Raw genomic sequence first — 18169 nt, forward strand, 5'->3', positions numbered from 1 at the left:
CAGGGGGAGGTGTAGGGTTATACAGGGGGCACTGCTGTTATACAGGGGGAGGTGTAGGGTTATACAGGGGGCACTGCTGTTATACAGGGGGAGGTGTAGGGTTATACAGGGGGCACTGCTGTTATACAGGGGGAGGTGTAGGGTTATACAGGGGGCACTGCTGTTATACAGGGGGAGGTGTAGAGTTATACAGGGGGCACTGCTGTTATACAGGGGGAGGTGTAGGGTTATACAGGGGGCACTGCTGTTATACAGGGGGAGGTGTAGGGTTATACAGGGGGCACTGCTGTTATACAGGGGGAGGTGTAGGGTTATACAGGGGGAGGTGTAGAGTTATACAGGGGGCACTGCTGTTATACAGGGGGAGGTGTAGGGTTATACAGGGGGCACTGCTGTTATACAGGGGGAGGTGTAGAGTTATACAGGGGGCTCTGCTGTTATACAGGGGGTGGTGTAGGGTTATACAGGGGGCTCTGCTGTTATACAGGGGGAGGTGTAGGGTTATACAGGGGGCACTGCTGTTATACAGGGGGAGGTGTAGAGTTATACAGGGGGCACTGCTGTTATACAGGGGGAGGTGTAGAGTTATACAGGGGGCTCTGCTGTTATACAGGGGGAGGTGTAGAGTTATACAGGGGGCACTGCTGTTATACAGGGGGAGGTGTAGGGTTATACAGGGGGCTCTGCTGTTATACAGGGGGAGGTGTAGGGTTATACAGGGGGAGGTGTAGGGTTATACAGGGGCACTGCTGTTATACAGGGGGAGGTGTAGAGTTATACAAGGGGCACTGCTGTTATACAGGGGGAGGTGTAGAGTTATACAGGGGGCACTGCTGTTATACAGGGGGAGGTGTAGGGTTATACAGGGGGCACTGCTGTTATACAGGGGGAGGTGTAGGGTTATATACAGGGGGCACTGCTGTTATACAGGGGGAGGTGTAGAGTTATACAGGGGGCACTGCTGTTATACAGGGGGAGGTGTAGAGTTATACAGGGGGCACTGCTGTTATACAGGGGGAGGTGTAGGGTTATACAGGGGGCTCTGCTGTTATACAGGGGGTGGTGTAGGGTTATACAGGGGGCTCTGCTGTTATACAGGGGGAGGTGTAGAGTTATACAGGGGGCTCTGCTGTTATACAGGGGGAGGTGTAGGGTTATACAGGGGGCTCTGCTGTTATACAGGGGGAGGTGTAGAGTTATACAGGGGGCACTGCTGTTATACAGGGGGAGGTGTAGGGTTATACAGGGGGCACTGCTGTTATACAGGGGGAGGTGTAGAGTTATACAGGGGGTACTGCTTTTATACAGGGGGAGGTGTAGGGTTATACAGGGGGCATTGCTGTTATACAGGGGGAGGTGTAGGGTTATACAGGGGGCTCTGCTGTTATACAGGGGGAGGTGTAGAGTTATACAGGGGGCTCTGCTGTTATACAGGGGGAGGTGTAGGGTTATACAGGGGGCTCTGCTGTTATACAGGGGGAGGTGTAGAGTTATACAGGGGGCACTGCTGTTATACAGGGGGAGGTGTAGGGTTATACAGGGGGCACTGCTGTTATACAGGGGGAGGTGTAGAGTTATACAGGGGGCTCTGCTGTTATACAGGGGGAGGTGTAGAGTTATACAGGGGGCACTGCTGTTATACAGGGGGAGGTGTAGGGTTATACAGGGGGCTCTGCTGTTATACAGGGGGAGGTGTAGGGTTATACAGGGGCACTGCTGTTATACAGGGGGAGGTGTAGAGTTATACAGGGGGCACTGCTGTTATACAGGGGGAGGTGTAGGGTTATACAGGGGGCACTGCTGTTATACAGGGGGAGGTGTAGAGTTATACAGGGGGAGGTGTAGGGTTATACAGGGGGCACGGCTGTTATACAGGGGGAGGTGTAGGGTTATACAGGGGGCACTGCTGTTATACAGGGGGCTCTGCTGTTATACAGGGGGCTCTGCTGTTATACAGGGGGCTCTGCTGTTATACAGGGGGAGGTGTAGGGTTATACAGGGGGCACTGCTGTTATACAGGGGGTGGTGTAGGGTTATACAGGGGGCTCTGCTGTTATACAGGGGGAGGTGTAGAGTTATACAGGGGGCAATGCTGTTATACAGGGGGAGGTGTAGGGTTATACAGGGGGCACTGCTGTTATACAGGGGGAGGTGTAGAGTTATACAGGGGGCAATGCTGTTATACAGGGGGAGGTGTAGGGTTATACAGGGGGCACTGCTTTTATACAGGGGGAGGTGTAGGGTTATACAGGGGGCATTGCTGTTATACAGGGGGAGGTGTAGAGTTATACAGGGGGCTCTGCTGTTATACAGGGGGAGGTGTAGGGTTATATAGGGGGCTCTGCTGTTATACAGGGGGAGGTGTAGAGTTATACAGGGGGCTCTGCTGTTATACAGGGGGAGGTGTAGGGTTATACAGGGGGCTCTGCTGTTATACAGGGGGAGGTGTAGAGTTATACAGGGGGCACTGCTGTTATACAGGGGGCACTGCTGTTATACAGGGGGAGGTGTAGGGTTATACAGGGGGCTCTGCTGTTATACAGGGGGAGGTGTAGAGTTATACAGGGGGCTCTGCTGTTATACAGGGGGAGGTGTAGGGTTATACAGGGGGCTCTGCTGTTATACAGGGGGTGGTGTAGGGTTATACAGGGGGAGGTGTAGGGTTATACAGGGGGCACTGCTGTTATACAGGGGGAGGTGTAGGGTTATACAGGGGGCACTGCTGTTATACAGGGGGTGGTGTAGGGTTATACAGGGGGCACTGCTGTTATACAGGGGGAGGTGTAGAGTTATACAGGGGGCACTGCTGTTATACAGGGGGCACTGCTGTTATACAGGGGGAGGTGTAGGGTTATACAGGGGGCTCTGCTGTTATACAGGGGGAGGTGTAGAGTTATACAGGGGGCTCTGCTGTTATACAGGGGGAGGTGTAGGGTTATACAGGGGGCTCTGCTGTTATACAGGGGGTGGTGTAGGGTTATACAGGGGGAGGTGTAGGGTTATACAGGGGGCACTGCTGTTATACAGGGGGAGGTGTAGGGTTATACAGGGGGCACTGCTGTTATACAGGGGGTGGTGTAGGGTTATACAGGGGGCACTGCTGTTATACAGGGGGAGGTGTAGAGTTATACAGGGGGCACTGCTGTTATACAGGGGGAGGTGTAGAGTTATACAGGGGGCACTGCTGTTATACAGGGGGAGGTGTAGGGTTATACAGGGGGCACTGCTGTTATACAGGGGGTGGTGTAGGGTTATACAGGGGGCACTGCTGTTATACAGGGGGAGGTGTAGAGTTATACAGGGGGCACTGCTGTTATACAGGGGGAGGTGTAGGGTTATACAGGGGGCACTGCTGTTATACAGGGGGAGGTGTAGGGTTATACAGGGGGCACTGCTGTTATACAGGGGGAGGTGTAGTGTTATACAGGGGGCACTGCTGTTATACAGGGGGAGGTGTAGAGTTATACAGGGGGCTCTGCTGTTATACAGGGGGAGGTGTAGGGTTATACAGGGGGCTCTGCTGTTATACAGGGGGAGGTGTAGGGTTATACAGGAGGCTCTGCTGTTATACAGGGGGAGGTGTAGGGTTATACCGGGGGCACTGCTGTTATACAGGGGGAGGTGTAGGGTTATACAGGGGGCACTGCTGTTATACAGGGGGAGGTGTAGGGTTATACAGGGGGCACTGCTGTTATACAGGGGGAGGTGTAGAGTTATACAGGGGGCTCTGCTGTTATACAGGGGGAGGTGTAGGGTTATACAGGGGGCACTGCTGTTATACAGGGGGAGGTGTAGGGTTATACAGGGGGCTCTGCTGTTATACAGGGGGAGGTGTAGGGTTATACAGGGGGCTCTGCTGTTATACAGGGGGTGGTGTAGGGTTATACAGGGGGCACTGCTGTTATACAGGGGGTGGTGTAGGGTTATACAGGGGGCACTGCTGTTATACAGGGGGAGGTGTAGGGTTATACAGGGGGCTCTGCTGTTATACAGGGGGAGGTGTAGGGTTATACCGGGGGCACTGCTGTTATACAGGGGGAGGTGTAGGGTTATACAGGGGGCACTGCTGTTATACAGGGGGAGGTGTAGGGTTATACAGGGGGCACTGCTGTTATACAGGGGGAGGTGTAGAGTTATACAGGGGGCTCTGCTGTTATACAGGGGGAGGTGTAGGGTTATACAGGGGGCACTGCTGTTATACAGGGGGAGGTGTAGGGTTATACAGGGGGCACTGCTGTTATACAGGGGGAGGTGTAGAGTTATACAGGGGGCACTGCTGTTATACAGGGGGAGGTGTAGAGTTATACAGGGGGCTCTGCTGTTATACAGGGGGAGGTGTAGGGTTATACAGGGGGCTCTGCTGTTATACAGGGGGAGGTGTAGGGTTATACAGGGGGCACTGCTGTTATACAGGGGGAGGTGTAGGGTTATACAGGGGGCACTGCTGTTATACAGGGGGAGGTGTAGGGTTATACAGGGGGCACTGCTGTTATACAGGGGGAGGTGTAGGGTTATACAGGGGGCACTGCTGTTATACAGGGGGAGGTGTAGGGTTATACAGGGGGCACTGCTGTTATACAGGGGGAGGTGTAGGGTTATACAGGGGGCTCTGCTGTTATACAGGGGGTGGTGTAGGGTTATACAGGGGGCACTGCTGTTATACAGGGGGTGGTGTAGGGTTATACAGGGGGCACTGCTGTTATACAGGGGGGGGTGTAGGGTTATACAGGGGGCACTGCTGTTATACAGGGGGAGGTGTAGAGTTATACAGGGGGCACTGCTGTTATACAGGGGGAGGTGTAGGGTTATACAGGGGGAGGTGTAGGGTTATACAGGGGGCACTGCTGTTATACAGGGGGAGGTGTAGAGTTATACAGGGGGCTCTGCTGTTATACAGGGGGAGGTGTAGGGTTATACAGGGGGCACTGCTGTTATACAGGGGGAGGTGTAGGGTTATACAGGGGGCTCTGCTGTTATACAGGGGGAGGTGTAGAGTTATACAGGGGGCTCTGCTGTTATACAGGGGGAGGTGTAGGGTTATACAGGGGGCTCTGCTGTTATACAGGGGGTGGTGTAGGGTTATACAGGGGGCACTGCTGTTATACAGGGAGTGGTGTAGGGTTATACAGGGGGCTCTGCTGTTATACAGGGGGTGGTGTAGGGTTATACAGGGGGCACTGCTGTTATACAGGGGGAGGTGTAGGGTTATACAGGGGGCTCTGCTGTTATACAGGGGGTGGTGTAGGGTTATACAGGGGGCTCTGCTGTTATACAGGGGGAGGTGTAGAGTTATACAGGGGGCTCTGCTGTTATACAGGGGGAGGTGTAGGGTTATACAGGGGGCTCTGCTGTTATACAGGGGGTGGTGTAGGGTTATACAGGGGGCTCTGCTGTTATACAGGGGGTGGTGTAGGGTTATACAGGGGGCTCTGCTGTTATACAGGGGGTGGTGTAGGGTTATACAGGGGGCTCTGCTGTTATACAGGGGGAGGTGTAGAGTTATACAGGGGGCTCTGCTGTTATACAGGGGGTGGTGTAGGGTTATACAGGGGGCTCTGCTGTTATACAGGGGGAGGTGTAGGGTTATACAGGGGGCACTGCTGTTATACAGGGGGAGGTGTAGGGTTATACAGGGGGCTCTGCTGTTATACAGGGGGAGGTGTAGGGTTATACAGGGGGCTCTGCTGTTATACAGGGGGTGGTGTAGGGTTATACAGGGGGCTCTGCTGTTATACAGGGGGAGGTGTAGGGTTATACAGGGGGCTCTGCTGTTATACAGGGGGTGGTGTAGGGTTATACAGGGGGCTCTGCTGTTATACAGGGGGTGGTGTAGGGTTATACAGGGGGCTCTGCTGTTATACAGGGGGAGGTGTAGAGTTATACAGGGGGCTCTGCTGTTATACAGGGGGAGGTGTAGGGTTATACAGGGGGCTCTGCTGTTATACAGGGGGAGGTGTAGGGTTATACAGGGGGCTCTGCTGTTATACAGGGGGTGGTGTAGGGTTATACAGGGGGCTCTGCTGTTATACAGGGGGAGGTGTAGGGTTATACAGGGGGCTCTGCTGTTATACAGGGGGTGGTGTAGGGTTATACAGGGGGCTCTGCTGTTATACAGGGGGAGGTGTAGGGTTATACAGGGGGCTCTGCTGTTATACAGGGGGAGGTGTAGGGTTATACAGGGGGCTCTGCTGTTATACAGGGGGTGGTGTAGGGTTATACAGGGGGCTCTGCTGTTATACAGGGGGTGGTGTAGGGTTATACAGGGGGCTCTGCTGTTATACAGGGGGAGGTGTAGAGTTATACAGGGGGCACTGCTGTTATACAGGGGGAGGTGTAGGGTTATACAGGGGGCACTGCTGTTATACAGGGGGAGGTGTAGGGTTATACAGGGGGCTCTGCTGTTATACAGGGGGAGGTGTAGGGTTATACAGGGGGCTCTGCTGTTATACAGGGGGTGGTGTAGGGTTATACAGGGGGAGGTGTAGGGTTATACAGGGGGCACTGCTGTTATACAGGGGGTGGTGTAGGGTTATACAGGGGGCACTGCTGTTATACAGGGGGAGGTGTAGGGTTATACAGGGGGCTCTGCTGTTATACAGGGGGTGGTGTAGGGTTATACAGGGGGCACTGCTGTTATACAGGGGGAGGTGTAGAGTTATACAGGGGGCTCTGCTGTTATACAGGGGGAGGTGTAGGGTTATACAGGGGGCACTGCTGTTATACAGGGGGAGGTGTAGGGTTATACAGGGGGCACTGCTGTTATACAGGGGGTGGTGTAGGGTTATACAGGGGGCACTGCTGTTATACAGGGGGAGGTGTAGGGTTATACAGGGGGCACTGCTGTTATACAGGGGGAGGTGTAGAGTTATACAGGGGGCACTGCTGTTATACAGGGGGAGGTGTAGAGTTATACAGGGGGCACTGCTGTTATACAGGGGGAGGTGTAGAGTTATACAGGGGGCTCTGCTGTTATACAGGGGGAGGTGTAGGGTTATACAGGGGGCACTGCTGTTATACAGGGGGTGGTGTAGGGTTATACAGGGGGCACTGCTGTTATACAGGGGGAGGTGTAGAGTTATACAGGGGGCACTGCTGTTATACAGGGGGAGGTGTAGGGTTATACAGGGGGCACTGCTGTTATACAGGGGGAGGTGTAGTGTTATACAGGGGGCACTGCTGTTATACAGGGGGAGGTGTAGAGTTATACAGGGGGCTCTGCTGTTATACAGGGGGAGGTGTAGAGTTATACAGGGGGCTCTGCTGTTATACAGGGGGAGGTGTAGGGTTATACAGGGGGCTCTGCTGTTATACAGGGGGAGGTGTAGGGTTATACAGGAGGCTCTGCTGTTATACAAGGGGAGGTGTAGGGTTATACCGGGGGCACTGCTGTTATACAGGGGGAGGTGTAGGGTTATACAGGGGGCACTGCTGTTATACAGGGGGAGGTGTAGGGTTATACAGGGGGCACTGCTGTTATACAGGGGGAGGTGTAGAGTTATACAGGGGGCTCTGCTGTTATACAGGGGGAGGTGTAGGGTTATACAGGGGGCACTGCTGTTATACAGGGGGAGGTGTAGAGTTATACAGGGGGCTCTGCTGTTATACAGGGGGAGGTGTAGGGTTATACAGGGGGCTCTGCTGTTATACAGGGGGTGGTGTAGGGTTATACAGGGGGCACTGCTGTTATACAGGGGGTGGTGTAGGGTTATACAGGGGGCACTGCTGTTATACAGGGGGAGGTGTAGGGTTATACAGGGGGAGGTGTAGGGTTATACAGGGGGCTCTGCTGTTATACAGGGGGAGGTGTAGGGTTATACCGGGGGCACTGCTGTTATACAGGGGGAGGTGTAGGGTTATACAGGGGGCACTGCTGTTATACAGGGGGAGGTGTAGGGTTATACAGGGGGCTCTGCTGTTATACAGGGGGTGGTGTAGGGTTATACAGGGGGCACTGCTGTTATACAGGGGGTGGTGTAGGGTTATACAGGGGGCACTGCTGTTATACAGGGGGAGGTGTAGGGTTATACAGGGGGCACTGCTGTTATACAGGGGGAGGTGTAGAGTTATACAGGGGGCACTGCTGTTATACAGGGGGAGGTGTAGGGTTATACAGGGGGCACTGCTGTTATACAGGGGGAGGTGTAGAGTTATACAGGGGGCTCTGCTGTTATACAGGGGGAGGTGTAGGGTTATACAGGGGGCACTGCTGTTATACAGGGGGAGGTGTAGAGTTATACAGGGGGCTCTGCTGTTATACAGGGGGAGGTGTAGGGTTATACAGGGGGCTCTGCTGTTATACAGGGGGTGGTGTAGGGTTATACAGGGGGCTCTGCTGTTATACAGGGGGAGGTGTAGGGTTATACAGGGGGCTCTGCTGTTATACAGGGGGAGGTGTAGGGTTATACAGGGGGCTCTGCTGTTATACAGGGGGAGGTGTAGGGTTATACAGGGGGCACTGCTGTTATACAGGGGGAGGTGTAGGGTTATACAGGGGGAGGTGTAGGGTTATACAGGGGGCTCTGCTGTTATACAGGGGGAGGTGTAGGGTTATACCGGGGGCACTGCTGTTATACAGGGGGAGGTGTAGGGTTATACAGGGGGCACTGCTGTTATACAGGGGGAGGTGTAGGGTTATACAGGGGGCTCTGCTGTTATACAGGGGGTGGTGTAGGGTTATACAGGGGGCACTGCTGTTATACAGGGGGTGGTGTAGGGTTATACAGGGGGCACTGCTGTTATACAGGGGGAGGTGTAGGGTTATACAGGGGGCACTGCTGTTATACAGGGGGAGGTGTAGAGTTATACAGGGGGCACTGCTGTTATACAGGGGGAGGTGTAGGGTTATACAGGGGGCACTGCTGTTATACAGGGGGAGGTGTAGAGTTATACAGGGGGCTCTGCTGTTATACAGGGGGAGGTGTAGGGTTATACAGGGGGCACTGCTGTTATACAGGGGGAGGTGTAGAGTTATACAGGGGGCTCTGCTGTTATACAGGGGGAGGTGTAGGGTTATACAGGGGGCTCTGCTGTTATACAGGGGGTGGTGTAGGGTTATACAGGGGGCTCTGCTGTTATACAGGGGGAGGTGTAGGGTTATACAGGGGGCTCTGCTGTTATACAGGGGGAGGTGTAGGGTTATACAGGGGGCTCTGCTGTTATACAGGGGGAGGTGTAGGGTTATACAGGGGGCACTGCTGTTATACAGGGGGAGGTGTAGGGTTATACAGGGGGCTCTGCTGTTATACAGGGGGTGGTGTAGGGTTATACAGGGGGCTCTGCTGTTATACAGGGGGAGGTGTAGGGTTATACAGGGGGCTCTGCTGTTATACAGGGGGAGGTGTAGGGTTATACAGGGGGCTCTGCTGTTATACAGGGGGAGGTGTAGGGTTATACAGGGGGCTCTGCTGTTATACAGGGGGTGGTGTAGGGTTATACAGGGGGCTCTGCTGTTATACAGGGGGTGGTGTAGGGTTATACAGGGGGCTCTGCTGTTATACAGGGGGAGGTGTAGAGTTATACAGGGGGCTCTGCTGTTATACAGGGGGAGGTGTAGGGTTATACAGGGGGCTCTGCTGTTATACAGGGGGTGGTGTAGGGTTATACAGGGGGCTCTGCTGTTATACAGGGGGTGGTGTAGGGTTATACAGGGGGCACTGCTGTTATACAGGGGGAGGTGTAGAGTTATACAGGGGGCTCTGCTGTTATACAGGGGGTGGTGTAGGGTTATACAGGGGGCACTGCTGTTATACAGGGGGAGGTGTAGAGTTATACAGGGGGCTCTGCTGTTATACAGGGGGTGGTGTAGGGTTATACAGGGGGCTCTGCTGTTATACAGGGGGTGGTGTAGTGTTATACAGGGGGCACTGCTGTTATACAGGGGGAGGTGTAGAGTTATACAGGGGGCACTGCTGTTATACAGGGGGAGGTGTAGAGTTATACAGGGGGCTCTGCTGTTATACAGGGGGTGGTGTAGGGTTATACAGGGGGCTCTGCTGTTATACAGGGGGAGGTGTAGGGTTATACAGGGGGCTCTGCTGTTATACAGGGGGAGGTGTAGAGTTATACAGGGGGCTCTGCTGTTATACAGGGGGAGGTGTAGGGTTATACAGGGGGCACTGCTGTTATACAGGGGGAGGTGTAGAGTTATACAGGGGGCTCTGCTGTTATACAGGGGGAGGTGTAGGGTTATACAGGGGGCACTGCTGTTATACAGGGGGAGGTGTAGGGTTATACAGGGGGCTCTGCTGTTATACAGGGGGAGGTGTAGAGTTATACAGGGGGCTCTGCTGTTATACAGGGGGAGGTGTAGGGTTATACAGGGGGCACTGCTGTTATACAGGGGGAGGTGTAGAGTTATACAGGGGGCTCTGCTGTTATACAGGGGGAGGTGTAGGGTTATACAGGGGGAGGTGTAGGGTTATACAGGGGGCACTGCTGTTATACAGGGGGAGGTGTAGAGTTATACAGGGGGCTCTGCTGTTATACAGGGGGAGGTGTAGGGTTATACCGGGGGCACTGCTGTTATACAGGGGGAGGTGTAGGGTTATACAGGGGGCTCTGCTGTTATACAGGGGGTGGTGTAGGGTTATACAGGGGGCACTGCTGTTATACAGGGGGAGGTGTAGGGTTATACAGGGGGCACTGCTGTTATACAGGGGGTGGTGTAGGGTTATACAGGGGGCACTGCTGTTATACAGGGGGTGGTGTAGGGTTATACAGGGGGCACTGCTGTTATACAGGGGGTGGTGTAGGGTTATACAGGGGGCACTGCTGTTATACAGGGGGTGGTGTAGGGTTATACAGGGGGCACTGCTGTTATACAGGGGGAGGTGTAGGGTTATACAGGGGGCACTGCTGTTATACAGGGGGAGGTGTAGAGTTATACAGGGGGCTCTGCTGTTATACAGGGGGAGGTGTAGGGTTATACAGGGGGCTCTGCTGTTATACAGGGGGTGGTGTAGGGTTATACAGGGGGCACTGCTGTTATACAGGGGGTGGTGTAGGGTTATACAGGGGGCACTGCTGTTATACAGGGGGTGGTGTAGGGTTATACAGGGGGCACTGCTGTTATACAGGGGGTGGTGTAGGGTTATACAGGGGGCACTGCTGTTATACAGGGGGAGGTGTAGGGTTATACAGGGGGCACTGCTGTTATACAGGGGGAGGTGTAGAGTTATACAGGGGGCTCTGCTGTTATACAGGGGGAGGTGTAGGGTTATACAGGGGGCTCTGCTGTTATACAGGGGGTGGTGTAGGGTTATACAGGGGGCTCTGCTGTTATACAGGGGGAGGTGTAGGGTTATACAGGGGGCACTGCTGTTATACAGGGGGAGGTGTAGAGTTATACAGGGGGCACTGCTGTTATACAGGGGGAGGTGTAGGGTTATACAGGGGGCTCTGCTGTTATACAGGGGGTGGTGTAGGGTTATACAGGGGGCTCTGCTGTTATACAGGGGGAGGTGTAGGGTTATACAGGGGGCACTGCTGTTATACAGGGGGTGGTGTAGGGTTATACAGGGGGCTCTGCTGTTATACAGGGGGAGGTGTAGGGTTATACAGGGGGCACTGCTGTTATACAGGGGGAGGTGTAGAGTTATACAGGGGGCTCTGCTGTTATACAGGGGGAGGTGTAGGGTTATACAGGGGGAGGTGTAGGGTTATACAGGGGGCACTGCTGTTATACAGGGGGAGGTGTAGAGTTATACAGGGGGCTCTGCTGTTATACAGGGGGAGGTGTAGGGTTATACCGGGGGCACTGCTGTTATACAGGGGGAGGTGTAGGGTTATACAGGGGGCACTGCTGTTATACAGGGGGAGGTGTAGGGTTATACAGGGGGCTCTGCTGTTATACAGGGGGTGGTGTAGGGTTATACAGGGGGCACTGCTGTTATACAGGGGGAGGTGTAGGGTTATACAGGGGGCACTGCTGTTATACAGGGGGTGGTGTAGGGTTATACAGGGGGCACTGCTGTTATACAGGGGGTGGTGTAGGGTTATACAGGGGGCACTGCTGTTATACAGGGGGTGGTGTAGGGTTATACAGGGGGCACTGCTGTTATACAGGGGGTGGTGTAGGGTTATACAGGGGGCACTGCTGTTATACAGGGGGAGGTGTAGGGTTATACAGGGGGCACTGCTGTTATACAGGGGGAGGTGTAGAGTTATACAGGGGGCTCTGCTGTTATACAGGGGGAGGTGTAGGGTTATACAGGGGGCTCTGCTGTTATACAGGGGGTGGTGTAGGGTTATACAGGGGGCTCTGCTGTTATACAGGGGGAGGTGTAGGGTTATACAGGGGGCACTGCTGTTATACAGGGGGAGGTGTAGGGTTATACAGGGGGCTCTGCTGTTATACAGGGGGAGGTGTAGGGTTATACAGGGGGCTCTGCTGTTATACAGGGGGTGGTGTAGGGTTATACAGGGGGCTCTGCTGTTATACAGGGGGTGGTGTAGGGTTATACAGGGGGCACTGCTGTTATACAGGGGGAGGTGTAGAGTTATACAGGGGGCTCTGCTGTTATACAGGGGGTGGTGTAGGGTTATACAGGGGGCTCTGCTGTTATACAGGGGGAGGTGTAGAGTTATACAGGGGGCTCTGCTGTTATACAGGGGGTGGTGTAGGGTTATACAGGGGGCACTGCTGTTATACAGGGGGAGGTGTAGGGTTATACAGGGGGCTCTGCTGTTATACAGGGGGTGGTGTAGGGTTATACAGGGGGCTCTGCTGTTATACAGGGGGAGGTGTAGAGTTATACAGGGGGCACTGCTGTTATACAGGGGGTGGTGTAGGGTTATACAGGGGGCACTGCTGTTATACAGGGGGAGGTGTAGGGTTATACAGGGGGCTCTGCTGTTATACAGGGGGAGGTGTAGGGTTATACAGGGGGCTCTGCTGTTATACAGGGGGAGGTGTAGAGTTATACAGGGGGCACTGCTGTTATACAGGGGGAGGTGTAGGGTTATACAGGGGGCACTGCTGTTATACAGGGGGAGGTGTAGGGTTATACAGGGGGCTCTGCTGTTATACAGGGGGTGGTGTAGGGTTATACAGGGGGCTCTGCTGTTATACAGGGGGAGGTGTAGAGTTATACAGGGGGCACTGCTGTTATACAGGGGGTGGTGTAGGGTTATACAGGGGGCACTGCTGTTATACAGGGGGAGGTGTAGGGTTATACAGGGGGCTCTGCTGTTATACAGGGGGAGGTGTAGGGTTATACAGGGGGCTCTGCTGTTATACAGGGGGAGGTGTAGAGTTATACAGGGGGCACTGCTGTTATACAGGGGGTGGTGTAGGGTTATACAGGGGGCACTGCTGTTATACAGGGGGAGGTGTAGAGTTATACAGGGGGCACTGCTGTTATACAGGGGGAGGTGTAGAGTTATACAGGGGGCACTGCTGTTATACAGGGGGTGGTGTAGGGTTATACAGGGGGCACTGCTGTTATACAGGGGGAGGTGTAGGGTTATACAGGGGGCTCTGCTGTTATACAGGGGGAGGTGTAGGGTTATACAGGGGGCACTGCTGTTATACAGGGGGAGGTGTAGGGTTATACAGGGGGCTCTGCTGTTATACAGGGGGAGGTGTAGGGTTATACAGGGGGAGGTGTAGGGTTATACAGGGGGCACTGCTGTTATACAGGGGGTGGTGTAGGGTTATACAGGGGGCACTGCTGTTATACAGGGGGAGGTGTAGGGTTATACAGGGGGCTCTGCTGTTATACAGGGGGTGGTGTAGGGTTATACAGGGGGCACTGCTGTTATACAGGGGGAGGTGTAGGGTTATACAGGGGGCTCTGCTGTTATACAGGGGGAGGTGTAGGGTTATACAGGGGGTACTGCTGTTATACAGGGGGCTCTGCTGTTATACAGGGGGCTCTGCTGTTATACAGGGGGCTCTGCTGTTATACAGGGGGCACTGCTGTTATACAGGGGGAGGTGTAGGGTTATACAGGGGGCACTGCTGTTATACAGGGGGAGGTGTAGGGTTATACAGGGGGCACTGCTGTTATACAGGGGGAGGTGTAGGGTTATACAGGGGGTACTGCTGTTATACAGGGGGAGGTGTAGAGTTATACAGGGGGCTCTGCTGTTATACAGGGGGAGGTGTAGGGTTATACAGGGGGCTCTGCTGTTATACAGGGGGAGGTGTAGGGTTATACAGGGGGCTCTGCTGTTATACAGGGAGTGGTGTAGAGTTATACAGGGGGCACTGCTGTTATACAGGGGGAGGTGTAGGGTTATACAGGGGGCACTGCTGTTATACAGGGGGTGGTGTAGGGTTATACAAGGGGCACTGCTGTTATACAGGGGGAGGTGTAGGGTTATACAGGGGGCACTGCTGTTATACAGGGGGTGGTGTAGGGTTATACAGGGGGCACTGCTGTTATACAGGGGGAGGTGTAGAGTTATACAGGGGGCTCTGCTGTTATACAGGGGGAGGTGTAGGGTTATACAGGGGGCTCTGCTGTTATACAGGGGGTGGTGTAGGGTTATACAGGGGGCTCTGCTGTTATACAGGGGGAGGTGTAGGGTTATACAGGGGGCTCTGCTGTTATACAGGGGGAGGTGTAGAGTTATACAGGGGGAGGTGTAGGGTTATACAGGGGGTGGTGTAGAGTTATACAGGGGGCACTGCTGTTATACAGGGGGAGGTGTAGGGTTATACAGGGGGCACTGCTGTTATACAGGGGGTGGTGTAGGGTTATACAGGGGCACTGCTGTTATACAGGGGGAGGTGTAGAGTTATACAGGGGGCACTGCTGTTATACAGGGGGAGGTGTAGAGTTATACAGGGGGCTCTGCTGTTATACAGGGGGAGGTGTAGGGTTATACAGGGGGCTCTGCTGTTATACAGGGGGTGGTGTAGGGTTATACAGGGGGCTCTGCTGTTATACAGGGGGAGGTGTAGAGTTATACAGGGGGCTCTGCTGTTATACAGGGGGAGGTGTAGAGTTATACAGGGGGCTCTGCTGTTATACAGGGGGTGGTGTAGGGTTATACAGGGGGCTCTGCTGTTATACAGGGGGAGGTGTAGTGTTATACAGGGGGCACTGCTGTTATACAGGGGGAGGTGTAGAGTTATACAGGGGGCACTGCTGTTATACAGGGGGAGGTGTAGGGTTATACAGGGGGCTCTGCTGTTATACAGGGGGAGGTGTAGAGTTATACAGGGGGCTCTGCTGTTATACAGGGGGAGGTGTAGGGTTATACAGGGGGCTCTGCTGTTATACAGGGGGAGGTGTAGAGTTATACAGGGGGCACTGCTGTTATACAGGGGGAGGTGTAGAGTTATACAGGGGGCTCTGCTGTTATACAGGGGGTGGTGTAGGGTTATACAGGGGGCTCTGCTGTTATACAGGGGGAGGTGTAGTGTTATACAGGGGGCACTGCTGTTATACAGGGGGAGGTGTAGAGTTATACAGGGGGCACTGCTGTTATACAGGGGGAGGTGTAGAGTTATACAGGGGGCTCTGCTGTTATACAGGGGGAGGTGTAGGGTTATACAGGGGGCACTGCTGTTATACAGGGGGAGGTGTAGAGTTATACAGGGGGCTCTGCTGTTATACAGGGGGAGGTGTAGGGTTATACAGGGGGCTCTGCTGTTATACAGGGGGAGGTGTAGGGTTATACAGGGGGCTCTGCTGTTATACAGGGGGAGGTGTAGGGTTATACAGGGGGCACTGCTGTTATACAGGGGGAGGTGTAGGGTTATACAGGGGGCACTGCTGTTATACAGGTGGTATCGGGTCTATTACAGGGCTCTGCGGTCCTAGTCGGATATTTTGGGGCCGCTCTCGTACCTCTCTCTTGATGGTGCCACTCACCCGGAAGTCTCCGGATTCTTTTTTGCGTTCCAGCCCTCACTGTGGCCTCCGCCGGCGAGGAGAACTGATGAGGACAGCCTCTGATTGGCTGTTTGGAATGAAGTGAGTTTCTAACTACTTGTTAGGGGGAGCGCCTCCAGTCACGTGATGTCTGTAGTTTCGGCGCCATGTTGTCTATGATATTTTCTTTTTTTCCGCTATTTTTAGGTTCCGTAACTGGATGCCAGTGAGTGCAGCGGGAAAACGACTGTCAGGGCCGTGTCCCCGCTGGAATGTCCGTGTGGTGTCCGTGTGCAGTGTTTGCTCGCCTCCAGCTCGTTATAAAATTCTGATTCCAGCCGCAGCTCAGTGAATGTTGGGTGAGGCAGGGAGGAGTTGAGGCTATAGCTGGTGTGAGTCTGGGTAGGTGTGAGGCTAGGAGTTGTGAGGTTAGGAGGCCGGACCGGTGTGAGGTTAGGAGGCCGGACCGGTGTGAGGTTAGGAGGCCGGACCGGTGTGAGGTTAGGAGGCCGGACCGGTGTGAGGCTACGAGGCTGGGCAGGTGTGAGGTTAGGAGGCCGGACCGGTGTGAGGTTAGGAGGCCGGGACGATGTGAGGCTATAGCTGGTGTGAGTCTGGGTAGGTGTGAGGCTACGAGGCTGGGCCGGTGTGAGGTTAGGAGGCCGGACCGGTGTGAGGCTATAGCTGGTGTGAGTCTGGGTAGGTGTGAGGCCACGAGGCTGGGTCGATGTGAGGCTATAGCTGGTGTGAGTCTGGGTAGGTGTGAGGCTACGAGGCCGGACCGGTGTGAGGTTAGGAGGCCGGGACGATGTGAGGCTATAGCTGGTGTGAGTCTGGGTAGGTGTGAGGCTACGAGGCTGGGCCGGTGTGAGGTTAGGAGGCCGGACCGGTGTGAGGTTAGGAGGCCGGGACGATGTGAGGCTATAGCTGGTGTGAGTCTGGTTAGATGTGAGGCTACGAGGCCGGGCCGGTGTGAGGTTAGGAGGCCGGACCGGTGTGAGGCTATAGCTGGTGTGAGTCTGGTTAGATGTGAGGCTACGAGGCCGGGCCGGTGTGAGGTTAGGTGGCCGGACCGGTGTGAGGCTATAGCTGGTGTGAGTCTGGTTAGATGTGAGGCTACGAGGCCGGGCCGGTGTGAGGTTAGGTGGCCGGACCGGTGTGAGGCTATAGCTGGTGTGAGTCTGGTTAGATGTGAGGCTACGAGGCCGGGCCGGTGTGAGGTTAGGAGGCCGGACCGGTGTGAGGCTATAGCTGGTGTGAGTCTGGGTAGGTGTGAGGTTACGAGGCCGGGACGATGTGAGGCTATAGCTGGTGTGAAGCTATGCAGCTGGTGCGGGCTAAGAGTTGTGAGGCTACGAGGCTGGGTCCGTACGAGGCTGGTTTGAGGCTGGGTGTAAAGCGATTAGACTGGCATGAGGCTGGGTCGATGTGAGGCTATAGCTGGTGCGAGGCCGGGTCCGTGTGAGGTTACGAGGCTGGGTGTAAAGCGATTAGACTGGCATGAGGCTGGGTCGATGTGAGGCTATAGCTGGTGCGAGGCCGGGTCCGTGTGAGGTTACGAGGCTGGGTGTAAAGCGATTAGACTGGCATGAGGCTGGGTCGATGTGAGGCTATGCGGGCCGGTGCGGGGCTAGACAGTAAACATGGCCGCTGCAGGGATATGAACTGGCTGACATCAGAAGAAACAACCGTTCGTGAAGGAAGGAGGCGATCAGCCCAGAGGTTAAGCGGAGCCGGCGGTCCCAATCGGCTGTCTACATTAGTTATCACTGTGACTGTACAAGACGTAGCGGGGCAGGAAGTAACTACTTTCATCATCCACACTATGCAACATCTGCTCTCAAGCTTTAATCACAGAAATGAGGGAGGTGGTAGTCCCTCCATATCCACACTTACGGCCTGGTCTCTGAGTAGGCGTCCAGGACTAATGTCCTCTCCCTTTTCACAAGTGGTCTCGCCCTAAAAGTGTTGCCCCCCAACCATGCGGGTCCTGAGGGACAAGTCCCTGAGCTTGTAATCTCAGCACCCAGAATAGGGCAGCCCCTGGAGCCATGGGTCATAGATGGGAGTCTTTGTGTCTCCGGGTGGTGACCACAGCCCTGGATTCTTGGCCCTAGGTTTTTATGACCACCCCTTTAATTCCTCTCTTGGCTGTGAATACTCTTTTTTTGACAAGTCGTCCAATGGCTGGTCTTCCATAACAGACCCGAGAATGTCCATTCTTTACAGTCCTATGGGCATAGACAGAAGATGCTCTGCCTCCGAGGCCCACCAGACCAGGAGCATTTGGGTGATTGATTAGTAAGGACTCCTTCCTTTGAAAACCAACTCCCAGGATTTTAAAG

General features: G+C 54.4%; 1 protein-coding gene across 1 annotated transcript in view; it reads right to left on the bottom strand.

The window, feature by feature from the left end:
• The window catches only part of INSIG2 (insulin induced gene 2), a 31150-nt gene extending 15253 nt beyond the window's left edge, over positions 1-15897 (bottom strand). The window contains exon 1 of the mRNA XM_040439871.1: positions 15801-15897. The gene's annotated coding sequence lies outside the window, so the exon portion shown is untranslated. The remainder of the gene's footprint in view (positions 1-15800) is intronic.
• Positions 15898-18169: the final 2272 nt, after the last annotated feature.

Source organism: Bufo bufo, chromosome 7, assembly GCF_905171765.1.
Source record: "Bufo bufo chromosome 7, aBufBuf1.1, whole genome shotgun sequence".
In the NCBI taxonomy this organism is placed as follows: domain Eukaryota; kingdom Metazoa; phylum Chordata; class Amphibia; order Anura; family Bufonidae; genus Bufo; species Bufo bufo.